At 47.1% G+C, this 12,579-nt stretch overlaps 23 non-coding genes across 23 annotated transcripts; all 23 read left to right on the top strand.

The window, feature by feature from the left end:
- Positions 1-395: 395 nt before the first annotated feature.
- On the top strand, positions 396-508 carry LOC138412893 (U5 spliceosomal RNA). The gene has a single exon (XR_011245228.1). It is a non-coding gene; the product is annotated as a U5 spliceosomal RNA (small nuclear RNA).
- Positions 509-689: 181 nt separating this feature from the next.
- Positions 690-881, top strand: LOC138413429 (U2 spliceosomal RNA). Its single transcript, XR_011245768.1, has one exon. It is a non-coding gene; the product is annotated as a U2 spliceosomal RNA (small nuclear RNA).
- Positions 882-1,492: 611 nt separating this feature from the next.
- Positions 1,493-1,605, top strand: LOC138412892 (U5 spliceosomal RNA). Its single transcript, XR_011245227.1, has one exon. It is a non-coding gene; the product is annotated as a U5 spliceosomal RNA (small nuclear RNA).
- Positions 1,606-1,786: 181 nt separating this feature from the next.
- On the top strand, positions 1,787-1,978 carry LOC138412527 (U2 spliceosomal RNA). Its single transcript, XR_011244877.1, has one exon. It is a non-coding gene; the product is annotated as a U2 spliceosomal RNA (small nuclear RNA).
- A 611-nt stretch (positions 1,979-2,589) lies between these two features.
- Positions 2,590-2,702, top strand: LOC138412890 (U5 spliceosomal RNA). The gene has a single exon (XR_011245225.1). It is a non-coding gene; the product is annotated as a U5 spliceosomal RNA (small nuclear RNA).
- A 181-nt stretch (positions 2,703-2,883) lies between these two features.
- LOC138413428 (U2 spliceosomal RNA) lies at positions 2,884-3,075 on the top strand. The gene has a single exon (XR_011245767.1). It is a non-coding gene; the product is annotated as a U2 spliceosomal RNA (small nuclear RNA).
- A 611-nt stretch (positions 3,076-3,686) lies between these two features.
- Positions 3,687-3,799, top strand: LOC138412889 (U5 spliceosomal RNA). The gene has a single exon (XR_011245224.1). It is a non-coding gene; the product is annotated as a U5 spliceosomal RNA (small nuclear RNA).
- A 181-nt stretch (positions 3,800-3,980) lies between these two features.
- Positions 3,981-4,172, top strand: LOC138413426 (U2 spliceosomal RNA). Its single transcript, XR_011245765.1, has one exon. It is a non-coding gene; the product is annotated as a U2 spliceosomal RNA (small nuclear RNA).
- A 611-nt stretch (positions 4,173-4,783) lies between these two features.
- On the top strand, positions 4,784-4,896 carry LOC138412888 (U5 spliceosomal RNA). The gene has a single exon (XR_011245223.1). It is a non-coding gene; the product is annotated as a U5 spliceosomal RNA (small nuclear RNA).
- A 181-nt stretch (positions 4,897-5,077) lies between these two features.
- Positions 5,078-5,269, top strand: LOC138413425 (U2 spliceosomal RNA). The gene has a single exon (XR_011245764.1). It is a non-coding gene; the product is annotated as a U2 spliceosomal RNA (small nuclear RNA).
- A 611-nt stretch (positions 5,270-5,880) lies between these two features.
- LOC138412976 (U5 spliceosomal RNA) lies at positions 5,881-5,997 on the top strand. The gene has a single exon (XR_011245311.1). It is a non-coding gene; the product is annotated as a U5 spliceosomal RNA (small nuclear RNA).
- Positions 5,998-6,174: 177 nt separating this feature from the next.
- Positions 6,175-6,366, top strand: LOC138413424 (U2 spliceosomal RNA). Its single transcript, XR_011245763.1, has one exon. It is a non-coding gene; the product is annotated as a U2 spliceosomal RNA (small nuclear RNA).
- A 611-nt stretch (positions 6,367-6,977) lies between these two features.
- Positions 6,978-7,094, top strand: LOC138412974 (U5 spliceosomal RNA). The gene has a single exon (XR_011245309.1). It is a non-coding gene; the product is annotated as a U5 spliceosomal RNA (small nuclear RNA).
- Positions 7,095-7,271: 177 nt separating this feature from the next.
- On the top strand, positions 7,272-7,463 carry LOC138412520 (U2 spliceosomal RNA). Its single transcript, XR_011244870.1, has one exon. It is a non-coding gene; the product is annotated as a U2 spliceosomal RNA (small nuclear RNA).
- Positions 7,464-8,074: 611 nt separating this feature from the next.
- Positions 8,075-8,187, top strand: LOC138412887 (U5 spliceosomal RNA). Its single transcript, XR_011245222.1, has one exon. It is a non-coding gene; the product is annotated as a U5 spliceosomal RNA (small nuclear RNA).
- A 181-nt stretch (positions 8,188-8,368) lies between these two features.
- LOC138413423 (U2 spliceosomal RNA) lies at positions 8,369-8,560 on the top strand. The gene has a single exon (XR_011245762.1). It is a non-coding gene; the product is annotated as a U2 spliceosomal RNA (small nuclear RNA).
- A 611-nt stretch (positions 8,561-9,171) lies between these two features.
- On the top strand, positions 9,172-9,284 carry LOC138412886 (U5 spliceosomal RNA). Its single transcript, XR_011245221.1, has one exon. It is a non-coding gene; the product is annotated as a U5 spliceosomal RNA (small nuclear RNA).
- Positions 9,285-9,465: 181 nt separating this feature from the next.
- Positions 9,466-9,657, top strand: LOC138412526 (U2 spliceosomal RNA). The gene has a single exon (XR_011244876.1). It is a non-coding gene; the product is annotated as a U2 spliceosomal RNA (small nuclear RNA).
- Positions 9,658-10,268: 611 nt separating this feature from the next.
- On the top strand, positions 10,269-10,381 carry LOC138412884 (U5 spliceosomal RNA). Its single transcript, XR_011245219.1, has one exon. It is a non-coding gene; the product is annotated as a U5 spliceosomal RNA (small nuclear RNA).
- A 181-nt stretch (positions 10,382-10,562) lies between these two features.
- LOC138413422 (U2 spliceosomal RNA) lies at positions 10,563-10,754 on the top strand. Its single transcript, XR_011245761.1, has one exon. It is a non-coding gene; the product is annotated as a U2 spliceosomal RNA (small nuclear RNA).
- A 611-nt stretch (positions 10,755-11,365) lies between these two features.
- Positions 11,366-11,478, top strand: LOC138412883 (U5 spliceosomal RNA). The gene has a single exon (XR_011245218.1). It is a non-coding gene; the product is annotated as a U5 spliceosomal RNA (small nuclear RNA).
- Positions 11,479-11,659: 181 nt separating this feature from the next.
- Positions 11,660-11,851, top strand: LOC138413421 (U2 spliceosomal RNA). The gene has a single exon (XR_011245760.1). It is a non-coding gene; the product is annotated as a U2 spliceosomal RNA (small nuclear RNA).
- Positions 11,852-12,462: 611 nt separating this feature from the next.
- On the top strand, positions 12,463-12,575 carry LOC138412882 (U5 spliceosomal RNA). The gene has a single exon (XR_011245217.1). It is a non-coding gene; the product is annotated as a U5 spliceosomal RNA (small nuclear RNA).
- The last annotated feature ends 4 nt before the right edge of the window (positions 12,576-12,579 follow it).

Raw genomic sequence — 12,579 nt, 5'->3', positions numbered from 1 at the left:
ATATGGCTGCAGTAGATGTCTACTACACGTCTGTGCCTGACCATCCACGGCTCTCAGTGGGATCCCAATGAGCTTGAACTGGATTCCAAATTGAGTTGGAAGCCTTTGTCAAGCATGAAAACTTGTTTTCACACAAGACCTTCTGGGAGACTTGGTGAGAAGCTTGGTGGCAGCCTTTAGGACCAAATGTATGCAGTTCAGGGATGTATTGCTAAGACAGGCTCAAAAGCCAACCACATTAGCCAGGGCAGGAGGAAATAAAGATGTGTCTACTTTTGATTGGCAGAGGGTTGGGAATGTTGCATACTGGGATAGGAAAGCAAAGAGAGGCCTACCGTGAAGGTGGTGACTGTCACCGAGAGCCTCCTCTGCTGCTCAGGAACAGAGGGCCATGCTGACTCTGGTTTCTCTTCAAAGCGCACAAGTCTTTCGCCTTTTACTAAAGACTTCCGTGGAGAGGAACATCCATGAGTTGAATATATTTTTGGCAGGCTTTGCTGTATTGCTGAGCCTTTTGAAATTGTGAAAAGTCAAAGAGCTGTCCAACTTCAGAAACCATGTGTCCACAAAGGAGAGGTAGGGCGGAGGCGATAAGCAGCAGCCATTGTTATGCGTGCGTACGTACTAGGCACCACAACACGTGAGATTTGTGCCAAGAGCTCCGCACGGACATCCACCACTTGGGGGTTATCGCTTCTCGGCCTTTTGGCTAAGATCAAGTGTAGTATCTGTTCTTATCAGTTTAATATCTGATATGTCCTCTATAAGAGGACTACATATTAAGCCGATTTTTAGCACGAGGGGCTGAAATTTGGAGCTTGCTCCTTTCACTCCACGCATCGACCTAGCATTGCAGTGCCGCTGGGAACGGTGCACTCTGTTCTTACCTTGTAGAAAACCAAGCACTCAAACAATTGTCCTGTTTCAAAAGTCAATTCACAGCGGGTGAAGGAAATGAAGGTAATGGTCCGGCAGAGAGAGAGAGAGCCAGTGTGTAAGGGATACAACGTCATAAGCACAGTCTCCTTTTGCCTTGAGTCTTGATTGAAGAACAATCCAGAAACTCTGATCAGGGGTTCCCAATTCCTTACGGATTGATATGGCTGCAGTAGATGTCTACTACACGTCTGTGCCTGACCATCCACGGCTCTCAGTGGGATCCCAATGAGCTTGAACTGGATTCCAAATTGAGTTGGAAGCCTTTGTCAAGCATGAAAACTTGTTTTCACACAAGACCTTCTGGGAGACTTGGTGAGAAGCTTGGTGGCAGCCTTTAGGACCAAATGTATGCAGTTCAGGGATGTATTGCTAAGACAGGCTCAAAAGCCAACCACATTAGCCAGGGCAGGAGGAAATAAAGATGTGTCTACTTTTGATTGGCAGAGGGTTGGGAATGTTGCATACTGGGATAGGAAAGCAAAGAGAGGCCTACCGTGAAGGTGGTGACTGTCACCGAGAGCCTCCTCTGCTGCTCAGGAACAGAGGGCCATGCTGACTCTGGTTTCTCTTCAAAGCGCACAAGTCTTTCGCCTTTTACTAAAGACTTCCGTGGAGAGGAACATCCATGAGTTGAATATATTTTTGGCAGGCTTTGCTGTATTGCTGAGCCTTTTGAAATTGTGAAAAGTCAAAGAGCTGTCCAACTTCAGAAACCATGTGTCCACAAAGGAGAGGTTGGGCGGAGGCGATAAGCAGCAGCCATTGTTATGCGTGCGTACGTACGAGGCACCACAACACGTGAGATTTGTGCCAAGAGCTCCGCACGGACATCCACCACTTGGGGGTTATCGCTTCTCGGCCTTTTGGCTAAGATCAAGTGTAGTATCTGTTCTTATCAGTTTAATATCTGATATGTCCTCTATAAGAGGACTACATATTAAGCCGATTTTTAGCACGAGGGGCTGAAATTTGGAGCTTGCTCCTTTCACTCCACGCATCGACCTAGCATTGCAGTGCCGCTGGGAATGGTGCACTCTGTTCTTACCTTGTAGAAAACCAAGCACTCAAACAATTGTCCTGTTTCAAAAGTCAATTCACAGCGGGTGAAGGAAATGAAGGTAATGGTCCGGCAGAGAGAGAGAGAGCCAGTGTGTAAGGGATACAACGTCATAAGCACAGTCTCCTTTTGCCTTGAGTCTTGATTGAAGAACAATCCAGAAACTCTGATCAGGGGTTCCCAATTCCTTACGGATTGATATGGCTGCAGTAGATGTCTACTACACGTCTGTGCCTGACCATCCACGGCTCTCAGTGGGATCCCAATGAGCTTGAACTGGATTCCAAATTGAGTTGGAAGCCTTTGTCAAGCATGAAAACTTGTTTTCACACAAGACCTTCTGGGAGACTTGGTGAGAAGCTTGGTGGCAGCCTTTAGGACCAAATGTATGCAGTTCAGGGATGTATTGCTAAGACAGGCTCAAAAGCCAACCACATTAGCCAGGGCAGGAGGAAATAAAGATGTGTCTACTTTTGATTGGCAGAGGGTTGGGAATGTTGCATACTGGGATAGGAAAGCAAAGAGAGGCCTACCGTGAAGGTGGTGACTGTCACCGAGAGCCTCCTCTGCTGCTCAGGAACAGAGGGCCATGCTGACTCTGGTTTCTCTTCAAAGCGCACAAGTCTTTCGCCTTTTACTAAAGACTTCCGTGGAGAGGAACATCCATGAGTTGAATATATTTTTGGCAGGCTTTGCTGTATTGCTGAGCCTTTTGAAATTGTGAAAAGTCAAAGAGCTGTCCAACTTCAGAAACCATGTGTCCACAAAGGAGAGGTTGGGCGGAGGCGATAAGCAGCAGCCATTGTTATGCGTGCGTACGTACGAGGCACCACAACACGTGAGATTTGTGCCAAGAGCTCCGCACGGACATCCACCACTTGGGGGTTATCGCTTCTCGGCCTTTTGGCTAAGATCAAGTGTAGTATCTGTTCTTATCAGTTTAATATCTGATATGTCCTCTATAAGAGGACTACATATTAAGCCGATTTTTAGCACGAGGGGCTGAAATTTGGAGCTTGCTCCTTTCACTCCACGCATCGACCTAGCATTGCAGTGCCGCTGGGAACGGTGCACTCTGTTCTTACCTTGTAGAAAACCAAGCACTCAAACAATTGTCCTGTTTCAAAAGTCAATTCACAGCGGGTGAAGGAAATGAAGGTAATGGTCCGGCAGAGAGAGAGAGAGCCAGTGTGTAAGGGATACAACGTCATAAGCACAGTCTCCTTTTGCCTTGAGTCTTGATTGAAGAACAATCCAGAAACTCTGATCAGGGGTTCCCAATTCCTTACGGATTGATATGGCTGCAGTAGATGTCTACTACACGTCTGTGCCTGACCATCCACGGCTCTCAGTGGGATCCCAATGAGCTTGAACTGGATTCCAAATTGAGTTGGAAGCCTTTGTCAAGCATGAAAACTTGTTTTCACACAAGACCTTCTGGGAGACTTGGTGAGAAGCTTGGTGGCAGCCTTTAGGACCAAATGTATGCAGTTCAGGGATGTATTGCTAAGACAGGCTCAAAAGCCAACCACATTAGCCAGGGCAGGAGGAAATAAAGATGTGTCTACTTTTGATTGGCAGAGGGTTGGGAATGTTGCATACTGGGATAGGAAAGCAAAGAGAGGCCTACCGTGAAGGTGGTGACTGTCACCGAGAGCCTCCTCTGCTGCTCAGGAACAGAGGGCCATGCTGACTCTGGTTTCTCTTCAAAGCGCACAAGTCTTTCGCCTTTTACTAAAGACTTCCGTGGAGAGGAACATCCATGAGTTGAATATATTTTTGGCAGGCTTTGCTGTATTGCTGAGCCTTTTGAAATTGTGAAAAGTCAAAGAGCTGTCCAACTTCAGAAACCATGTGTCCACAAAGGAGAGGTTGGGCGGAGGCGATAAGCAGCAGCCATTGTTATGCGTGCGTACGTACGAGGCACCACAACACGTGAGATTTGTGCCAAGAGCTCCGCACGGACATCCACCACTTGGGGGTTATCGCTTCTCGGCCTTTTGGCTAAGATCAAGTGTAGTATCTGTTCTTATCAGTTTAATATCTGATATGTCCTCTATAAGAGGACTACATATTAAGCCGATTTTTAGCACGAGGGGCTGAAATTTGGAGCTTGCTCCTTTCACTCCACGCATCGACCTAGCATTGCAGTGCCGCTGGGAACGGTGCACTCTGTTCTTACCTTGTAGAAAACCAAGCACTCAAACAATTGTCCTGTTTCAAAAGTCAATTCACAGCGGGTGAAGGAAATGAAGGTAATGGTCCGGCAGAGAGAGAGAGAGCCAGTGTGTAAGGGATACAACGTCATAAGCACAGTCTCCTTTTGCCTTGAGTCTTGATTGAAGAACAATCCAGAAACTCTGATCAGGGGTTCCCAATTCCTTACGGATTGATATGGCTGCAGTAGATGTCTACTACACGTCTGTGCCTGACCATCCACGGCTCTCAGTGGGATCCCAATGAGCTTGAACTGGATTCCAAATTGAGTTGGAAGCCTTTGTCAAGCATGAAAACTTGTTTTCACACAAGACCTTCTGGGAGACTTGGTGAGAAGCTTGGTGGCAGCCTTTAGGACCAAATGTATGCAGTTCAGGGATGTATTGCTAAGACAGGCTCAAAAGCCAACCACATTAGCCAGGGCAGGAGGAAATAAAGATGTGTCTACTTTTGATTGGCAGAGGGTTGGGAATGTTGCATACTGGGATAGGAAAGCAAAGAGAGGCCTACCGTGAAGGTGGTGACTGTCACCGAGAGCCTCCTCTGCTGCTCAGGAACAGAGGGCCATGCTGACTCTGGTTTCTCTTCAAAGCGCACAAGTCTTTCGCCTTTTACTAAAGACTTCCGTGGAGAGGAACATCCATGAGTTGAATATATTTTTGGCAGGCTTTGCTGTATTGCTGAGCCTTTTGAAATTGTGAAAAGTCAAAGAGCTGTCCAACTTCAGAAACCATGTGTCCACAAAGGAGAGGTTGGGCGGAGGCGATAAGCAGCAGCCATTGTTATGCGTGCGTACGTACGAGGCACCACAACACGTGAGATTTGTGCCAAGAGCTCCGCACGGACATCCACCACTTGGGGGTTATCGCTTCTCGGCCTTTTGGCTAAGATCAAGTGTAGTATCTGTTCTTATCAGTTTAATATCTGATATGTCCTCTATAAGAGGACTACATATTAAGCCGATTTTTAGCACGAGGGGCTGAAATTTGGAGCTTGCTCCTTTCACTCCACGCATCGACCTAGCATTGCAGTGCCGCTGGGAACGGTGCACTCTGTTCTTACCTTGTAGAAAACCAAGCACTCAAACAATTGTCCTGTTTCAAAAGTCAATTCACAGCGGGTGAAGGAAATGAAGGTAATGGTCCGGCAGAGAGAGAGAGAGCCAGTGTGTAAGGGATACAACGTCATAAGCACAGTCTCCTTTTGCCTTGAGTCTTGATTGAAGAACAATCCAGAAACTCTGATCAGGGGTTCCCAATTCCTTACGGATTGATATGGCTGCAGTAGATGTCTACTACACGTCTGTGCCTGACCATCCACGGCTCTCAGTGGGATCCCAATGAGCTTGAACTGGATTCCAAATTGAGTTGGAAGCCTTTGTCAAGCATGAAAACTTGTTTTCACACAAGACCTTCTGGGAGACTTGGTGAGAAGCTTGGTGGCAGCCTTTAGGACCAAATGTATGCAGTTCAGGGATGTATTGCTAAGACAGGCTCAAAAGCCAACCACATTAGCCAGGGCAGGAGGAAATAAAGATGTGTCTACTTTTGATTGGCAGAGGGTTGGGAATGTTGCATACTGGGATAGGAAAGCAAAGAGAGGCCTACCGTGAAGGTGGTGACTGTCACCGAGAGCCTCCTCTGCTGCTCAGGAACAGAGGGCCATGCTGACTCTGGTTTCTCTTCAAAGCGCACAAGTCTTTCGCCTTTTACTAAAGACTTCCGTGGAGAGGAACATCCATGAGTTGAATATATTTTTGGCAGGCTTTGCTGTATTGCTCAGCCTTTTGAAATTGTGAAAAGTCAAAGAGCTGTCCAACTTCAGAAACCATGTGTCCACAAAGGAGAGGTTGGGCGGAGGCGATAAGCAGCAGCCATTGTTATGCGTGCGTACGTACGAGGCACCACAACACGTGAGATTTGTGCCAAGAGCTCCGCACGGACATCCACCACTTGGGGGTTATCGCTTCTCGGCCTTTTGGCTAAGATCAAGTGTAGTATCTGTTCTTATCAGTTTAATATCTGATATGTCCTCTATAAGAGGACTACATATTAAGCCGATTTTTAGCACGAGGGGCTGAAATTTGGAGCTTGCTCCTTTCACTCCACGCATCGACCTAGCATTGCAGTGCCGCTGGGAACGGTGCACTCTGTTCTTACCTTGTAGAAAACCAAGCACTCAAACAATTGTCCTGTTTCAAAAGTCAATTCACAGCGGGTGAAGGAAATGAAGGTAATGGTCCGGCAGAGAGAGAGAGAGCCAGTGTGTAAGGGATACAACGTCATAAGCACAGTCTCCTTTTGCCTTGAGTCTTGATTGAAGAACAATCCAGAAACTCTGATCAGGGGTTCCCAATTCCTTACGGATTGATATGGCTGCAGTAGATGTCTACTACACGTCTGTGCCTGACCATCCACGGCTCTCAGTGGGATCCCAATGAGCTTGAACTGGATTCCAAATTGAGTTGGAAGCCTTTGTCAAGCATGAAAACTTGTTTTCACACAAGACCTTCTGGGAGACTTGGTGAGAAGCTTGGTGGCAGCCTTTAGGACCAAATGTATGCAGTTCAGGGATGTATTGCTAAGACAGGCTCAAAAGCCAACCACATTAGCCAGGGCAGGAGGAAATAAAGATGTGTCTACTTTTGATTGGCAGAGGGTTGGGAATGTTGCATACTGGGATAGGAAAGCAAAGAGAGGCCTACCGTGAAGGTGGTGACTGTCACCGAGAGCCTCCTCTGCTGCTCAGGAACAGAGGGCCATGCTGACTCTGGTTTCTCTTCAAAGCGCACAAGTCTTTCGCCTTTTACTAAAGACTTCCGTGGAGAGGAACATCCATGAGTTGAATATATTTTTGGCAGGCTTTGCTGTATTGCTCAGCCTTTTGAAATTGTGAAAAGTCAAAGAGCTGTCCAACTTCAGAAACCATGTGTCCACAAAGGAGAGGTTGGGCGGAGGCGATAAGCAGCAGCCATTGTTATGCGTGCGTACGTACGAGGCACCACAACACGTGAGATTTGTGCCAAGAGCTCCGCACGGACATCCACCACTTGGGGGTTATCGCTTCTCAGCCTTTTGGCTAAGATCAAGTGTAGTATCTGTTCTTATCAGTTTAATATCTGATATGTCCTCTATAAGAGGACTACATATTAAGCCGATTTTTAGCACGAGGGGCTGAAATTTGGAGCTTGCTCCTTTCACTCCACGCATCGACCTAGCATTGCAGTGCCGCTGGGAACGGTGCACTCTGTTCTTACCTTGTAGAAAACCAAGCACTCAAACAATTGTCCTGTTTCAAAAGTCAATTCACAGCGGGTGAAGGAAATGAAGGTAATGGTCCGGCAGAGAGAGAGAGAGCCAGTGTGTAAGGGATACAACGTCATAAGCACAGTCTCCTTTTGCCTTGAGTCTTGATTGAAGAACAATCCAGAAACTCTGATCAGGGGTTCCCAATTCCTTACGGATTGATATGGCTGCAGTAGATGTCTACTACACGTCTGTGCCTGACCATCCACGGCTCTCAGTGGGATCCCAATGAGCTTGAACTGGATTCCAAATTGAGTTGGAAGCCTTTGTCAAGCATGAAAACTTGTTTTCACACAAGACCTTCTGGGAGACTTGGTGAGAAGCTTGGTGGCAGCCTTTAGGACCAAATGTATGCAGTTCAGGGATGTATTGCTAAGACAGGCTCAAAAGCCAACCACATTAGCCAGGGCAGGAGGAAATAAAGATGTGTCTACTTTTGATTGGCAGAGGGTTGGGAATGTTGCATACTGGGATAGGAAAGCAAAGAGAGGCCTACCGTGAAGGTGGTGACTGTCACCGAGAGCCTCCTCTGCTGCTCAGGAACAGAGGGCCATGCTGACTCTGGTTTCTCTTCAAAGCGCACAAGTCTTTCGCCTTTTACTAAAGACTTCCGTGGAGAGGAACATCCATGAGTTGAATATATTTTTGGCAGGCTTTGCTGTATTGCTGAGCCTTTTGAAATTGTGAAAAGTCAAAGAGCTGTCCAACTTCAGAAACCATGTGTCCACAAAGGAGAGGTAGGGCGGAGGCGATAAGCAGCAGCCATTGTTATGCGTGCGTACGTACTAGGCACCACAACACGTGAGATTTGTGCCAAGAGCTCCGCACGGACATCCACCACTTGGGGGTTATCGCTTCTCGGCCTTTTGGCTAAGATCAAGTGTAGTATCTGTTCTTATCAGTTTAATATCTGATATGTCCTCTATAAGAGGACTACATATTAAGCCGATTTTTAGCACGAGGGGCTGAAATTTGGAGCTTGCTCCTTTCACTCCACGCATCGACCTAGCATTGCAGTGCCGCTGGGAACGGTGCACTCTGTTCTTACCTTGTAGAAAACCAAGCACTCAAACAATTGTCCTGTTTCAAAAGTCAATTCACAGCGGGTGAAGGAAATGAAGGTAATGGTCCGGCAGAGAGAGAGAGAGCCAGTGTGTAAGGGATACAACGTCATAAGCACAGTCTCCTTTTGCCTTGAGTCTTGATTGAAGAACAATCCAGAAACTCTGATCAGGGGTTCCCAATTCCTTACGGATTGATATGGCTGCAGTAGATGTCTACTACACGTCTGTGCCTGACCATCCACGGCTCTCAGTGGGATCCCAATGAGCTTGAACTGGATTCCAAATTGAGTTGGAAGCCTTTGTCAAGCATGAAAACTTGTTTTCACACAAGACCTTCTGGGAGACTTGGTGAGAAGCTTGGTGGCAGCCTTTAGGACCAAATGTATGCAGTTCAGGGATGTATTGCTAAGACAGGCTCAAAAGCCAACCACATTAGCCAGGGCAGGAGGAAATAAAGATGTGTCTACTTTTGATTGGCAGAGGGTTGGGAATGTTGCATACTGGGATAGGAAAGCAAAGAGAGGCCTACCGTGAAGGTGGTGACTGTCACCGAGAGCCTCCTCTGCTGCTCAGGAACAGAGGGCCATGCTGACTCTGGTTTCTCTTCAAAGCGCACAAGTCTTTCGCCTTTTACTAAAGACTTCCGTGGAGAGGAACATCCATGAGTTGAATATATTTTTGGCAGGCTTTGCTGTATTGCTGAGCCTTTTGAAATTGTGAAAAGTCAAAGAGCTGTCCAACTTCAGAAACCATGTGTCCACAAAGGAGAGGTTGGGCGGAGGCGATAAGCAGCAGCCATTGTTATGCGTGCGTACGTACGAGGCACCACAACACGTGAGATTTGTGCCAAGAGCTCCGCACGGACATCCACCACTTGGGGGTTATCGCTTCTCGGCCTTTTGGCTAAGATCAAGTGTAGTATCTGTTCTTATCAGTTTAATATCTGATATGTCCTCTATAAGAGGACTACATATTAAGCCGATTTTTAGCACGAGGGGCTGAAATTTGGAGCTTGCTCCTTTCACTCCACGCATCGACCTAGCATTGCAGTGCCGCTGGGAATGGTGCACTCTGTTCTTACCTTGTAGAAAACCAAGCACTCAAACAATTGTCCTGTTTCAAAAGTCAATTCACAGCGGGTGAAGGAAATGAAGGTAATGGTCCGGCAGAGAGAGAGAGAGCCAGTGTGTAAGGGATACAACGTCATAAGCACAGTCTCCTTTTGCCTTGAGTCTTGATTGAAGAACAATCCAGAAACTCTGATCAGGGGTTCCCAATTCCTTACGGATTGATATGGCTGCAGTAGATGTCTACTACACGTCTGTGCCTGACCATCCACGGCTCTCAGTGGGATCCCAATGAGCTTGAACTGGATTCCAAATTGAGTTGGAAGCCTTTGTCAAGCATGAAAACTTGTTTTCACACAAGACCTTCTGGGAGACTTGGTGAGAAGCTTGGTGGCAGCCTTTAGGACCAAATGTATGCAGTTCAGGGATGTATTGCTAAGACAGGCTCAAAAGCCAACCACATTAGCCAGGGCAGGAGGAAATAAAGATGTGTCTACTTTTGATTGGCAGAGGGTTGGGAATGTTGCATACTGGGATAGGAAAGCAAAGAGAGGCCTACCGTGAAGGTGGTGACTGTCACCGAGAGCCTCCTCTGCTGCTCAGGAACAGAGGGCCATGCTGACTCTGGTTTCTCTTCAAAGCGCACAAGTCTTTCGCCTTTTACTAAAGACTTCCGTGGAGAGGAACATCCATGAGTTGAATATATTTTTGGCAGGCTTTGCTGTATTGCTGAGCCTTTTGAAATTGTGAAAAGTCAAAGAGCTGTCCAACTTCAGAAACCATGTGTCCACAAAGGAGAGGTTGGGCGGAGGCGATAAGCAGCAGCCATTGTTATGCGTGCGTACGTACGAGGCACCACAACACGTGAGATTTGTGCCAAGAGCTCCGCACGGACATCCACCACTTGGGGGTTATCGCTTCTCGGCCTTTTGGCTAAGATCAAGTGTAGTATCTGTTCTTATCAGTTTAATATCTGATATGTCCTCTATAAGAGGACTACATATTAAGCCGATTTTTAGCACGAGGGGCTGAAATTTGGAGCTTGCTCCTTTCACTCCACGCATCGACCTAGCATTGCAGTGCCGCTGGGAACGGTGCACTCTGTTCTTACCTTGTAGAAAACCAAGCACTCAAACAATTGTCCTGTTTCAAAAGTCAATTCACAGCGGGTGAAGGAAATGAAGGTAATGGTCCGGCAGAGAGAGAGAGAGCCAGTGTGTAAGGGATACAACGTCATAAGCACAGTCTCCTTTTGCCTTGAGTCTTGATTGAAGAACAATCCAGAAACTCTGATCAGGGGTTCCCAATTCCTTACGGATTGATATGGCTGCAGTAGATGTCTACTACACGTCTGTGCCTGACCATCCACGGCTCTCAGTGGGATCCCAATGAGCTTGAACTGGATTCCAAATTGAGTTGGAAGCCTTTGTCAAGCATGAAAACTTGTTTTCACACAAGACCTTCTGGGAGACTTGGTGAGAAGCTTGGTGGCAGCCTTTAGGACCAAATGTATGCAGTTCAGGGATGTATTGCTAAGACAGGCTCAAAAGCCAACCACATTAGCCAGGGCAGGAGGAAATAAAGATGTGTCTACTTTTGATTGGCAGAGGGTTGGGAATGTTGCATACTGGGATAGGAAAGCAAAGAGAGGCCTACCGTGAAGGTGGTGACTGTCACCGAGAGCCTCCTCTGCTGCTCAGGAACAGAGGGCCATGCTGACTCTGGTTTCTCTTCAAAGCGCACAAGTCTTTCGCCTTTTACTAAAGACTTCCGTGGAGAGGAACATCCATGAGTTGAATATATTTTTGGCAGGCTTTGCTGTATTGCTGAGCCTTTTGAAATTGTGAAAAGTCAAAGAGCTGTCCAACTTCAGAAACCATGTGTCCACAAAGGAGAGGTTGGGCGGAGGCGATAAGCAGCAGCCATTGTTATGCGTGCGTACGTACGAGGCACCACAACACGTGAGATTTGTGCCAAGAGCTCCGCACGGACATCCACCACTTGGGGGTTATCGCTTCTCGGCCTTTTGGCTAAGATCAAGTGTAGTATCTGTTCTTATCAGTTTAATATCTGATATGTCCTCTATAAGAGGACTACATATTAAGCCGATTTTTAGCACGAGGGGCTGAAATTTGGAGCTTGCTCCTTTCACTCCACGCATCGACCTAGCATTGCAGTGCCGCTGGGAACGGTGCACTCTGTTCTTACCTTGTAGAAAACCAAGCACTCAAACAATTGTCCTGTTTCAAAAGTCAATTCACAGCGGGTGAAGGAAATGAAGGTAATGGTCCGGCAGAGAGAGAGAGAGCCAGTGTGTAAGGGATACAACGTCATAAGCACAGTCTCCTTTTGCCTTGAGTCTTGATTGAAGAACAATCCAGAAACTCTGATCAGGGGTTCCCAATTCCTTACGGATTGATATGGCTGCAGTAGATGTCTACTACACGTCTGTGCCTGACCATCCACGGCTCTCAGTGGGATCCCAATGAGCTTGAACTGGATTCCAAATTGAGTTGGAAGCCTTTGTCAAGCATGAAAACTTGTTTTCACACAAGACCTTCTGGGAGACTTGGTGAGAAGCTTGGTGGCAGCCTTTAGGACCAAATGTATGCAGTTCAGGGATGTATTGCTAAGACAGGCTCAAAAGCCAACCACATTAGCCAGGGCAGGAGGAAATAAAGATGTGTCTACTTTTGATTGGCAGAGGGTTGGGAATGTTGCATACTGGGATAGGAAAGCAAAGAGAGGCCTACCGTGAAGGTGGTGACTGTCACCGAGAGCCTCCTCTGCTGCTCAGGAACAGAGGGCCATGCTGACTCTGGTTTCTCTTCAAAGCGCACAAGTCTTTCGCCTTTTACTAAAGACTTCCGTGGAGAGGAACATCCATGAGTTGAATATATTTTTGGCAGGCTTTGCTGTATTGCTGAGCC

This window comes from Paralichthys olivaceus, chromosome 12 (assembly GCF_024713975.1).
Source record: "Paralichthys olivaceus isolate ysfri-2021 chromosome 12, ASM2471397v2, whole genome shotgun sequence".
Classification (NCBI taxonomy): domain Eukaryota; kingdom Metazoa; phylum Chordata; class Actinopteri; order Pleuronectiformes; family Paralichthyidae; genus Paralichthys; species Paralichthys olivaceus.
The sequence above is the reverse complement of the archived record's forward strand: the minus strand, read 5'-3'. Positions and strand labels throughout refer to the sequence as shown.